Genomic DNA, 11,757 nt, shown 5'->3' on the forward strand with positions numbered 1-11,757 from the left:
CGCGTCCCGAGGGCGCCGCCGCCCGGCTCACCTGTTCCCAGAGCCGCGGAAGGCGCAGACCGTGATTTGCGGAAGGCGCAGACCGTGATTTGCCGGAGGAGGAGAAAACCTAGAAATTCCTCATCCTCGAGAAGCCGTGGAGAAAACCGAGAGACTGGCTCGACTGGGCAGAGACTCCTTTGGTCAATTCCAAACTGGCCCCGTCCGGAAACTTCAGCGGCGTCAAGGTTCTCTTAGGGATTCCCGGTCCGGGGTGAGGCAGCTTCTGAATCTCCGTCACTGACGTGTTGCTGGCGCCCTCTAAATTAAAACGGGACACCGCGATCGTCAGCGATATTGTTCCTAATCTCGTCATTTTTATTTATTCAACATGCACACCACACGCTGCATTTGGAGTATTATAGGATGATTCCTATCTGGAACACTACAAAGAACTTTCGAGAAAATTAACTCTCAAATATTCTTGGGGGAAGAAGAAAAAAGTTGAAGACAGAAAATGAGAAAATAACTTGAACTGCTGCCTTTTTTAACGTGGGAGTTTTGAAATGCGATGTGTAGTTAGAGTCAGGAAGCTGCAGGTGGAAATAGGACACGACCATTAGTGCTGGACGGTAACCATGGGATTTGTGTGCAATATCAATGCTATCAATATCAAGAATAAATTTGAGATTTAGTCCTGAATTGTAGTATGTCACCAGAAAAGGGGAAAAATACTTGAAATAAAATACCTAAATGCCTTTAAGGACGGATGACCTGGACTCCTCATCCACATGAGTCCAGAGGTTAAAGAGTAAAGTCTCCTTCCCAAATTGTATCTTTTCCCACCATTCTACATTGATTAATGGATGTATTCATTCTTTCCTTCAATAGACAAATAGCACCTGCTCTGTATTAGACCCTCTTCTAACATTAGAAATGGATAATAAAGGAAACAGCCTGTGCCCTGAAGCCTTAGTGTCAAATGGGATAATACACAAGCAGACATGTGTGTTATGGTAGGCTTAGTCCACGAGAAGAGCCACAGAAACTGTGTGGGGGGAACCTACAACCAAGAGATGCCATACCCAGCCTAGTGAGGAAAATAGAATTGTAACAGATGTCCCAGTTAGTTATTAAAGCTGAAATATAAAGCATTTCCTTCCTCAGGCTCAATACTTGGCTCAAGCCGGTTGTGGACCTGGCTGTGGCAGTTTGTCACAGTTAAAGAATAGGCCGTGCATGGAGCGAAAGGTAGTGACTAGGGAAACTTCCGCTTTGAAGAATTCGGCCTTTTTTTTTTTTTTTTTTTTTTTTTTTGAGACGTAGTTTTGCTCTTATTGCCCAGGCTGAAGTGTGGTGGTGCAATCTTCGCTCACTGCAACCTCCGCCTCCCAGATTGAAGCGATTCTCCTGCCTCAGCCTCCCAAGTATCTGGGATTACAGGTGCCTGCCAGCTAATTTTTTGTGTGTTTTTAATAGAGATGGGGTTTCATCATGTTGGCCAAGCTGGTCTCGACTTCCTGACCTCAGGTGATCCACCTGCCTTGGCCACCCAAAGTGCTGGAATTACAGACTTGAGCCACCACACCCAGCCAGAGCTCTGCATTTCTGAGGCTAGCAGCTCCTTGAGGGCTGAGTAGAGCATAAAGGAATAATTCTGTGGAAGTATGAACAGCAGGCTCCACGCTCATCAGAAGAAAGTCTTACTGTGTACTTCTCTTTAAAAAAAAAATGTGAAATCAGATATTTATAGGAGTTAAATATGTATTTTCATATTGATACATTTGTGTATTATATGGGATTCCTGATATATCTATGTAGTGTGGTTTCTTATACATAAAATATCCCATTTCATATGTATGTGTATATATGTGGGGGTATTTTATATATGTGTATGTAATAGAGACAGGACACACTTTTTTGCTGACATGGCCAAGAGATTGGTTTACATGCTAGGGAATTGAGCCAACAAGTAGATACATTAAGAAAATTGGAGCTGGTCATCTCACTGCTGGAAAAGGGAATTACCAATATAGAAAGGCAAGAGATCTAGTTACGTGGCTTGAAATTGGAGATGATTTTGGATCCAAAAAGATTATAGATAGACAGAAAAATATAAGTGTATATGTGTCTGTATATGGTGATATATTTCCTAGGTTTGTCGACTTAGAAGGCCTAAAAGTAACGGCACCCCAGTAGCAATGAACACACCTAACACTCAGACGTTGGTTTCTTAATACCATCCTCCACTAAAAGGAACCATGGTTCCTTGGTATAGTAGATGAAACTAGAATAATTTGTTGTGCAAGGAAATGAAAAAGTACTTAAAGAATTATGGAGACAGGTCAAAAGAATACAGAAGTCAGCTTGAAGGGATTCCTGTTAGCCAAATCTTGGATAATTTAAGGAGTAAAATAGTGAATGACAAATTTAACCCTGTGAGTAAAATAAGAGTCCATGAGTCCGTGCTGATAGACACACTGAAGGGAACTCTATAGTAGAATGCAACTAATAAAAGAAGAAAAGATAGAATCAGAAAACCACCATTTGGCAACCACCATCTTAATAATTGATTCAGGCCAGAATCATCAATAGATGCTAAAATTGGTGGGTAAATTTTGATGGGGAACAGGATATTTACATAGTCTCAAAGTATATCTCTAAAAATGTTCATTAATACATCATTAATTATTAATCAGTACAGCATACTTATTACTTAACATGCAGCTGTAATACTTGGGAGATATCATCTTAATCAGCTGGTAAAATTTTATATAAATGAAAACCAATGATGGGACAAATCAGCCTTGTGCTGCATCCTGATATGATATGCTGAGAATGTAGTGTCACTTCTTATGCATAAATAAGGATAAAACATCAGACAAATGCAAATTGAAAGAAAAATCAAGTAACTGGCCTGTATTCTTTAAAAATGTCAAGACTATGATAGTAAAGATTGTTCCAGATTGAAGGATGCTAAAGAGATGAGACAACTAAATGCAGCACGTGATCTTGAATGGGATCCAAAACCTATAAATGACTTTTGTGGCACAATCAGTGGATTCTGCGGATTCGATGGATTAAACTGGATCATTGTTATTTTCCTGATGTTGTACTCAAGGTATGTAGTAGAGTGTTCTTGTTTTTAGGAAGGACAAACTGAAATATGAAGTGGTAAAGGGGTATCACATCTGCAACTTACCCTCAGAAGATGGTAAGGAAGCTCTTTGAATCATTTTTGTAGCTTTTATAATTTATTATAACATTATTTCAAAATGAAAGGTTAAAAATATACATTAAAGCATAATTGTTTTTACCAAATTGAAAAAATTGTCTTCCCTTTTCTAAAATGATCACCATGGGTTTATTTTAAGAATCAACTCATGACTGGCTGTACTAAAAATATGAATTGATCTATTACTTTGTGAATATATACAATAATGTGATTCGGCCCAAAATTTTGTTCATCCATTCAGCAATTACTTATTAAGGACACACTGCATGCAAGGATCCTGAAATTCATCTAAAGTATCAAGTGAAATAATATTTATAGGTAAAACCCTGATTATTTTGATTACTTCATTATCAAGTGAGGAGTTGCAGGAAAGTGTGTAATAGAATTGATTGTGGTATAGCTCTCAAAACAGGTGATAAATTGAACAGAAGAATGGAAATGAGTTGGCAGTTTAGTTTCAATAACTTCATTGACAGGCCAAGGTAGAAAACTATTGTGTCGATGCATTTGGTGCATATATTGATAGTGGTGGCTTTGCGGAGGATAATGAGTTTTGGGTCATGTGGCCCATTGACCAAGACTGCACATTCATGACATTTGACAGCTGATGATACTTTTCCTCAAACTCCCACATTTTCTTATTTTCACTCTTAAGTGTAGTCTTCTTCTGAGAGCTAAGGACTCTTTTCTTTGCGTTTTGGCAATAAAGGGAGAAAAGATTCCAGGTCACTTTTGCTTCATGTTAAATCCTGAAAGAAAATAAATGCCTGATTAGACATGTTAGAAATTGGTTCTTTCAGAGCAAGGCTCAAAGGGCACAGAATTAGTAACACCTGGGCTACTTATTAAAGCTTAGCAATAAAGATTATTGAACAACCAGGTGCAGTGGCACACACCTACAATCCCAGCTAACTCAGAAAGCTGAGGCGGGAGGATCACTTGAGTCCAGGAGTTTGAATCCAGCCTAGGAAACACAGTGATACCCTGTCTCTAAAAAATTAAAAATAAATTGGATCTGTTTCTTAAATAGATGGTAATCATTTCTGAGGTTAAAAACAAAAAGATTCTTGAACTTCATCTCAGACCTGATAAGTCACAATTTCTAGTGATGGAACTGGGGCATCTACTTTTGAACAAGAATTTGTGAATCACAGCCTGTGGTGTCCTTCCTTCATAGAATGCCCAGCATTTCTGTTACCACTAATTGCATAATCCCCATCTCAAGAAGAGTGGATGGCAAGCAAATTGATTACAGTGTGAAGTAGATTTTTTTTCTCTTTGCAATGTGAAGTGGATTTTTTCTCTTTCCAGTATTAGCACTTGATCTACAGTTTTGAAAACCATGTGTCTGAGAATGAATGTGTTTATATCACAGTGCTAGAACAGTTATGTTTTCAGACTTGGAAATAATGTTATGTCAGAGTGCAATGCATATTTACAGAGTCCCATGCTTAATAATCAGAGTGCAGGGATGTGTATATGTACAGCCAACACACACGGGATAAAATCTACATCAACAATAACAAGTTTTTAAAAACCTACACCGGGCCCAAAATAACCATGGGCTGCTGTTCACGCCAATTGTTTGGACTGAGCTTCTTTACCTAGGCATCTCCTAGACACTCTCATGCACTGCCTTCCCGAAGCTTGTAGTCAGAATTATCACAGAATAGGCAGGTACACATGTAATATGACTTGAAAAGTGGACAGGTCTCCTTAACCAAAAATATCCGACTTCTGTCCCCTTCCTGCTAGATGCTGGGATTTCTACAGTTGATTAGAATCAGTGACAGGCATATTTGGTTAGGACCATGGTAAATAGGCAGGGGATATACTTCTATAAGAAGGATCCCTTATAGAGTCAATATGTGTCCATTGAAACCCTATAAAAAGTCCTAGTCATATATGACCACAGGTAACCCAAAAAGCTAAGGACACTAAAATTAAATGCATAATACCCTGGAAAACAAGAGAAAGCCTGTTTCTTAAGGAGAACTATATTCTAATTAATTGAAGTCCTTTTGCTGGTATTTAAGAACCAGAGTTCAACTCACATGGTATTGTCAGCCCTCTTACAAGTCCTATATTTTCCAGCTCTTCATTGATATTCTTTTTCATTTTTCTTCTTTTTCGTTTTTGAGACAGAGTCTCACTCTGTCACTCAGCCTGGAGTGCAATGGCGCGATCTCGGCTCACTGCGACCTCTGCCTCCTGGGTTCAAGCGATTCTCCTGCCTCAGCCTCCCAAGTAGCTGAGACTACAGGCATGCACCACCACGTCTGGGTAATTTTTGTATTTTTAGTAGAGACAGGATTTCGCCATGTTGGCCAGACTGGTCTCGAACCCCTGACCTCAGGTGATCCACCCACCTCAGCCTCCCAAAGTGCTAGGATTATAGGCATGGGCCACAGCGCCTAGCCTCTTCACTGATATTCTAAAGAACATAGAAATGAAATTTGTAAGATAATTTGAAATCAGTATGCCTCCAACTTTGCTTTTTTCCCTCAAGATTGCTTTGACTATTTAGAATCTTTGTGCTTCTGTATGAGTTTTTAAGTTGTGTTTTTCTATTTCTGTGAAAAATACCATTGGAATTTTGATAGTGATCGTGCTGAATCTGTATATCACTTTGGGTAGCATATACATTTTGACAATATTAATGTTTCTAGTTCATGAACACGAGATATCTTTCCATTTATTTGTGTCTTCTTCAATTTATTTTTATCAATGCTTTATAGTTTTCTATGTACAGATCTTTTACTTCCTTGGTTAAATTTATTTGTAAGCATTTTATTCTTTTTGATGCTATCATAAGTGGGATTGTTTCATTAATTTATTTTTTGATAGATCATCATTAGTATATTGAAATGCAATTGATTTTTATGTGATTTTTGTAAGCTATAGTAATCAAGACAGTATGGTACTGTCATAAAAACAGACACAAAGACCAATGGAATGAAAAGGAAGCCCAGAAATAAACCTAATAATATAATATAAAGTCATCTAATTTTTGACGAAGGCCCCAAGAAAATGCACTGGGAAAAAGGAGAATCTCTTAAATAAATGGTACTGGGAAAACTGGATATCCACATGGAAAAGAATGAAATTGGACCCTTACCTTACACCATAGATGAAAGTCAACTCAAAATGGATTAAAGACCTAAACATAGACCAGAAACTGTAAAACTCATACAAGAAAGCATAGGGGAAAGCTCCTTGACATTGGCCTAAGCAATAAGCTTGTTGGATATTATATCAAAGGCTGAGGCAATAAAGGCAAAAATAAACAAGTGGGACTACATCAAACTAAAAGGCTTCTGTAAAGCAAAGGAAACAATCAGCAGGGTGAACAGGCAACCTATGGAATGGGAGGAAATATCTGCAAACCTTATGTCTAATAAGGGGTTAATATTCAAAATGTATTAGGAACTCAAACAATTCAATAGCAAGAAAACAATCTGATTAGAAAATGAGCAAAGAACTTGAATAGACATTTTTTTAAAAAGACATAAAAATGGCCAACCAGTATATGAAAAGAATATTCAACATCATTAAATCATCAGAGAAATGCAAACCAAAACCACAATGAGTATCACTCCCTGCCTATTAGAATGGCTATCATAAAAAAAGACAACACAACAAGTGTTGGCAAGGATGTGGAAAAAAGGGTACACTGTTGGTAGGAATGTAAACTAGTAGAACCATTATGGAAAACGTGTGAAGGTTCCCTTAAAAATTAAAAATAGGACTGCCATACGACCCAGCAGTCCCACTACTTGGTATCTACTGAAAACAAATAAAATCCATGATGCTGAAGAGGTATCTGCAGTGCCATGTTTATTGAAGCATTGTTAACAATATTCTGGTTATGGAAATGTTTAAGTGTCCATCAGTGGATGAATGGATAAAGAAACTGTTATTATATAGATTTAGATATATAGACATATACATTCTATATACATGGAATATTTTTCAGCCTTAACAAAGGAGATTCTGTCATTTGCTACTATATGAATGAAACTGAAAGACTTTATTCTAAGTAAAATAAGCTAGACATAGAAAGGAAAATATTGCATGATCTCACTTATATGTGGAATCTTTAAAAAGTCAAATACCTAGAAACAGAGAGTATAACAGTGGTTACCAAGGGCAGGTGGGGGGCATTGAAATGGGAGGATGTAGGTCAAAAGGGACAAAATAGCAGTTATGTAGGATGAGTACGTCTAGGAATCTAATGTACAGCATGAGGGCTATTATTGTCTTGTGCACTGGAAATTTGCTAAGAGAGCAGATTTTAGATGCTTTAACCAAGCACACCAAAAAGGTAACTAGGTAAGTGATAGAAATGTTAATTTGCTTGACTGTAGTAATGATACTTTATGTATGCATATTACAACATCATGTTGTACACCTTAAACATAGAAAAAAAATTTAATTACAAAACTACCAGCCTGGGCAACATGGCAAGACCCCATCTCTACAAAAATTTTAAATATTAGCTGGGCATAGTGGCACAAGCCTGTTGTCCCAGCTACTGGGGAGGCTGAGGTGGGAGAATCACTTGAGCCCAGGAGGCCGAGGCTGCAGTAAGCCATGATTGCACCACTGCACTCCAGCCTGGGCAACATAGCAAGGCACTGTCTCAAAAAATAAATGAATGGATGAATGAATAATAAATAAATAATAGGAAGAAATTTCTGCCATTTCCCCAAACAAAAGCCTGGGCAGGTTACCCTGTCTCTCAAGACAACAGAACTATTCCCTGTGTAGATCATGAAGGTTTCCTGCAATGTCCTTTGTCCCTTCTTCCACCATCTCCCAAGACCCAGAGGTAGTTTTCTCTTTAATCTGTAGAACATTTTAATGCTCCCCCAGAAAGTTCCCTCATTCCCCTTTGGATCCAGTCACCTCCCTCCTCCCTGGCCCCTGGTGACTACTGATCTGTTTTCTGTCGCTATGGTTTTGCTTTTTTAGACTGTCATGGAAATTGAATCCTACAGTATGCAGTCTTTTGTGTCAGGCTTCTTTTACTTGACATGATGTCTTTTTAAATTCACTCATGATGTCACACGTATCAGCAGTTCATACATTTTTATTGCTGAGTAGTGCTCCCTGTACAGATATATCACAACTTAAAAAAAAAATAGATGTGGGGTCTTGCTATGTTTCCCAGGCTGGACTCAAACTCCTGAGCTCAATCAATCCTCTCGCCTCAGCCTCCCAAGTAGCTGGGATTACAGGTGTACAGCACCATGCCAGCTCTATCACAATTTTTTTTAATCCTGCCTGACTTCTTTTGATAACTATCATACCTCTAATTTGTGCTACGCCTAGGAGGCCATGCTCCATTTATACTTTGCCTATACACAAAATAGATAGACTCTGTAATAGCCACTGTTTGTTGTCTACCACACCCATTCCCTTTCCCATCCCCATCCCGGACAATTCTCTACTCACTCCTTTGCTGGTTTATCCTCCTTCTAGAAGCCATGACTCAGAGAACACCTAATCCCACCTCCACTAGAGTGGATCTTCATTAGGCTAAGCTAATCATGGCCGTTCCATTTCTGTGGCCATGATACAGAATTATGACCCATAAAAATTGATAGAAAAATATGCTGCGGGCTTTTGGAAAAAGGCTTCTGAGTTTTAGTCCTTGCTCTCCTGTTCTCTTTAGTCCTGCCATCTCCTGATTTCGGGATCAGGAACTTATTCACATAGGAATCCCAAAAAGCTAAACTCTAGCAAGATTTTCAATGGGTTTTCTGAAATGGAATTTCGAGAACTATAACATCTAGGTTCCTTTTTTTGTTTGTTTGTTTTTGTTTTTGTTTTTTGTCTTCCCATCACATTTGCTTCTGTGGCAAACAAACAAAAAGAGCATGGTACAGTCTACAAAATACCCGGCCAGTACTGTTCAAAACTGTCAAGAACATAGTAATTTTTTTAAAAGACTAAGAAATTAACACAGACTGAAGGAGACTAAGGAGATGTGATAACTAAATGCAATGTACTATCCTGGATTGAATCTGGAACAGAAGAATGGCCTTAGTAGAAAAACTAGTAATATCTCAATGAAATCTGTAGTTTAGTTAACTATATTGTACCTGTATCAATTTCTTAGATTTTGGCTAATGTACTATGGTTATGTAAGATGTTAACACAGGCCATGATGAAGACTTTGGATGTTCTTTTAGGTGTGAGGGAAATCTGTTGGGGGTGTTTAAGCAAGAGACTAACACAACCATATGTATTATTCCCATTCCAGCTGCTGTGTTTAGAGTATGCCATAGGGGAGAGGAGAGTAAGGATTGTGGCTGTTGTGGTAATCCAGCATGGGGAGGGATGATGGTGTTTGGTCTTGGGTTGCAGTGATAGAGGAGAAAGTAATGAGAAACTGTCAAGTTCAGAATAACATTTCGCTGATAAAACTTGTTGATAAATTAAATGAGGATTGTGAGAGGAAGAGAGGAGTGAAAGATGATTCCAACCTGATAACTCGGGAAAATGATACTGCCGTTGACCAAGCTCAAGAACAACGAGGTGGAGCAGGTTTGCTGGAGAACAGCACTTGGTCTGGAACCCTGTCAGGTCTGACATATCTGTTGGGAGGAGGCATATTCATTTCAGTGCTTTGGGAAAGATGAGGACTAGGAATATAAATTAGGTGGGATTTAAAGCCACAGAACTAAGAAAAATTCCTGTGGCAGTGACAGTGTCTACAGAGAGCAAAACAGGGTGAAAAAACTTGGGAGAATCCGCCAAGCACATACTGTGTGTCAAATTACACACACGGACACAGACACAGATATCCTGATACAAGCCCATGGACCCTGCCATCCTATCAAAAATCGCTTTTGTAGTCCCTCTTATGAGACATTCAGCTGGAGCATCAGGAACTGATGCTGTAAAAATCCTTTATATCTGCATAACTGAAACTTTGTATCCTTTAACCAATGTCTTCCAATTTCTCCCATCTCCCCACCCTCTGGCAACCACCGTTCTTCTCTCTGCTTCTCTGAGTTTGACTTTTTTAGATCCCACATATACATGAGATCATGCAGTATTTTTCTGTGTCTGCCTTATTTCATTTAGTATAATGTCTGCCAGGGTCATCCACATTGTCCACATTGTGTTACAAATGACAGGATCTCCTTTGTTAGGGCTGGATAATATTCCATTGCATATTTCTTTTTTTATATACAACTTTAGGTTGTATATGAAACACTTAGGTTTAATATATATATTAAGTATATTGAGTATATATATAAAACACTTAGACACTTAAGTTGATTCCATATCTTGGGTATTGTGTATGATGCTGCAATAAACATGGGAGCATAGCTATCTCTTCAAAATACAAATTCCATTTCCTTTGGTTATATATCCAGTAGTGGGAATGCTGGGTGATAAGGTAGTTCTATTATGGTCTTTTCAACGATAGCCATTCTTTTTTTTTTTTTTTTTTTTTGAGACTGAGTCTGGCTCTGTCGCCCAGGCTGGAGTGCGGTGGCCGGATCTCAGCTCACTGCAAGCTCCGCCTCCCAGGTTCACGCCATTCTCCTGCCTCAGCCTCCCGAGTAGCTGGGACTACAGGCGCCCGCCACTTCGCCCGGCTAGTTTTTTGTATTTTTTAGTAGAGACGGAGTTTCACTGTGTTAGCCAGGATGGTCTCGATCTCCTGACCTCGTGATCCGCCCGTCTCGGCCTCCCAAAGTGCTGGGATTACAGGCTTGAGCCACCGCGCCCGGCCAACGATAGCCATTCTAATAGGCATGAGATGATATCTCATTGTGGTTTTGATTTGCATTTCTCTGATGATTAGTGATGTTGAGCATTTTTTCATATACCAGTTGGCTATTTTTACGTCTTCTTTTGAGAAATGTCTACTCAGGTCATTTGCCCTTTTTTAATCAGGTTATTTTCTTGCTATTGAGTTTCTCATATATTGTGGACATTATCCCCTTAACAGATAATTTGCAAAGTATTGTAAATATTTTCTCCCATTCCATAGGTTGTCTCTTTACTCTGTTGACTGTTTCCTTTGCTGTGCAGAAGCTTTTTACTTTGATGCAATCTCATTTGTCTATTTTTGCTTTCGTTGCCTGTGCTTTTGGGGTCATAATTTAAAAATCATTGCCCAGAAACTGATGTATTTTAACCTGCATTCTAGTAAGATGAAAGTATTTCCATTAGATTTAATATACACATGAGCAGGCAGTTAGTATTTAAAATACCCCAACCAGACATACTTATTCTTCTTAGGATAACTGCCCCAAGTTGATCTGTGTGTGTGTGTGTGTGTGTGTGTGTGTGTGTGCGCGCGCGCGCGCGTGTGCCCGTGCACGCAAGAAGTAATTAAAGGTTTTAAGTTCTTTTCAATTAACTCTAAATTTTTTATTTCTATTTCTCTGCATTTTGACCTCTTTTTTCAGGAAGTCTTTATTTCCTACCTCTTTCTCTTCAGTAGACCTTGACTCCATCATATACACTCAACCATCAGCCCTCCTCACCAGCTCCCTCGCTGACTTGTTCAGTGGGGT

At 38.9% G+C, this 11,757-nt stretch overlaps 1 protein-coding gene across 1 annotated transcript in view; it reads right to left on the minus strand.

The window, feature by feature from the left end:
* The window catches only part of RGS6 (regulator of G-protein signaling 6), a 676,386-nt gene extending 676,198 nt beyond the window's left edge, over positions 1-188 (minus strand). The window contains exon 1 of the mRNA XM_011983129.1: positions 32-188. The gene's annotated coding sequence lies outside the window, so the exon portion shown is untranslated. The remainder of the gene's footprint in view (positions 1-31) is intronic.
* Between the last annotated feature and the right edge of the window lie 11,569 nt (positions 189-11,757).

The sequence above is a fragment of the Mandrillus leucophaeus genome, unplaced genomic scaffold, assembly GCF_000951045.1.
Source record: "Mandrillus leucophaeus isolate KB7577 unplaced genomic scaffold, Mleu.le_1.0 Scaffold246, whole genome shotgun sequence".
Lineage (NCBI taxonomy): Eukaryota > Metazoa > Chordata > Mammalia > Primates > Cercopithecidae > Mandrillus > Mandrillus leucophaeus.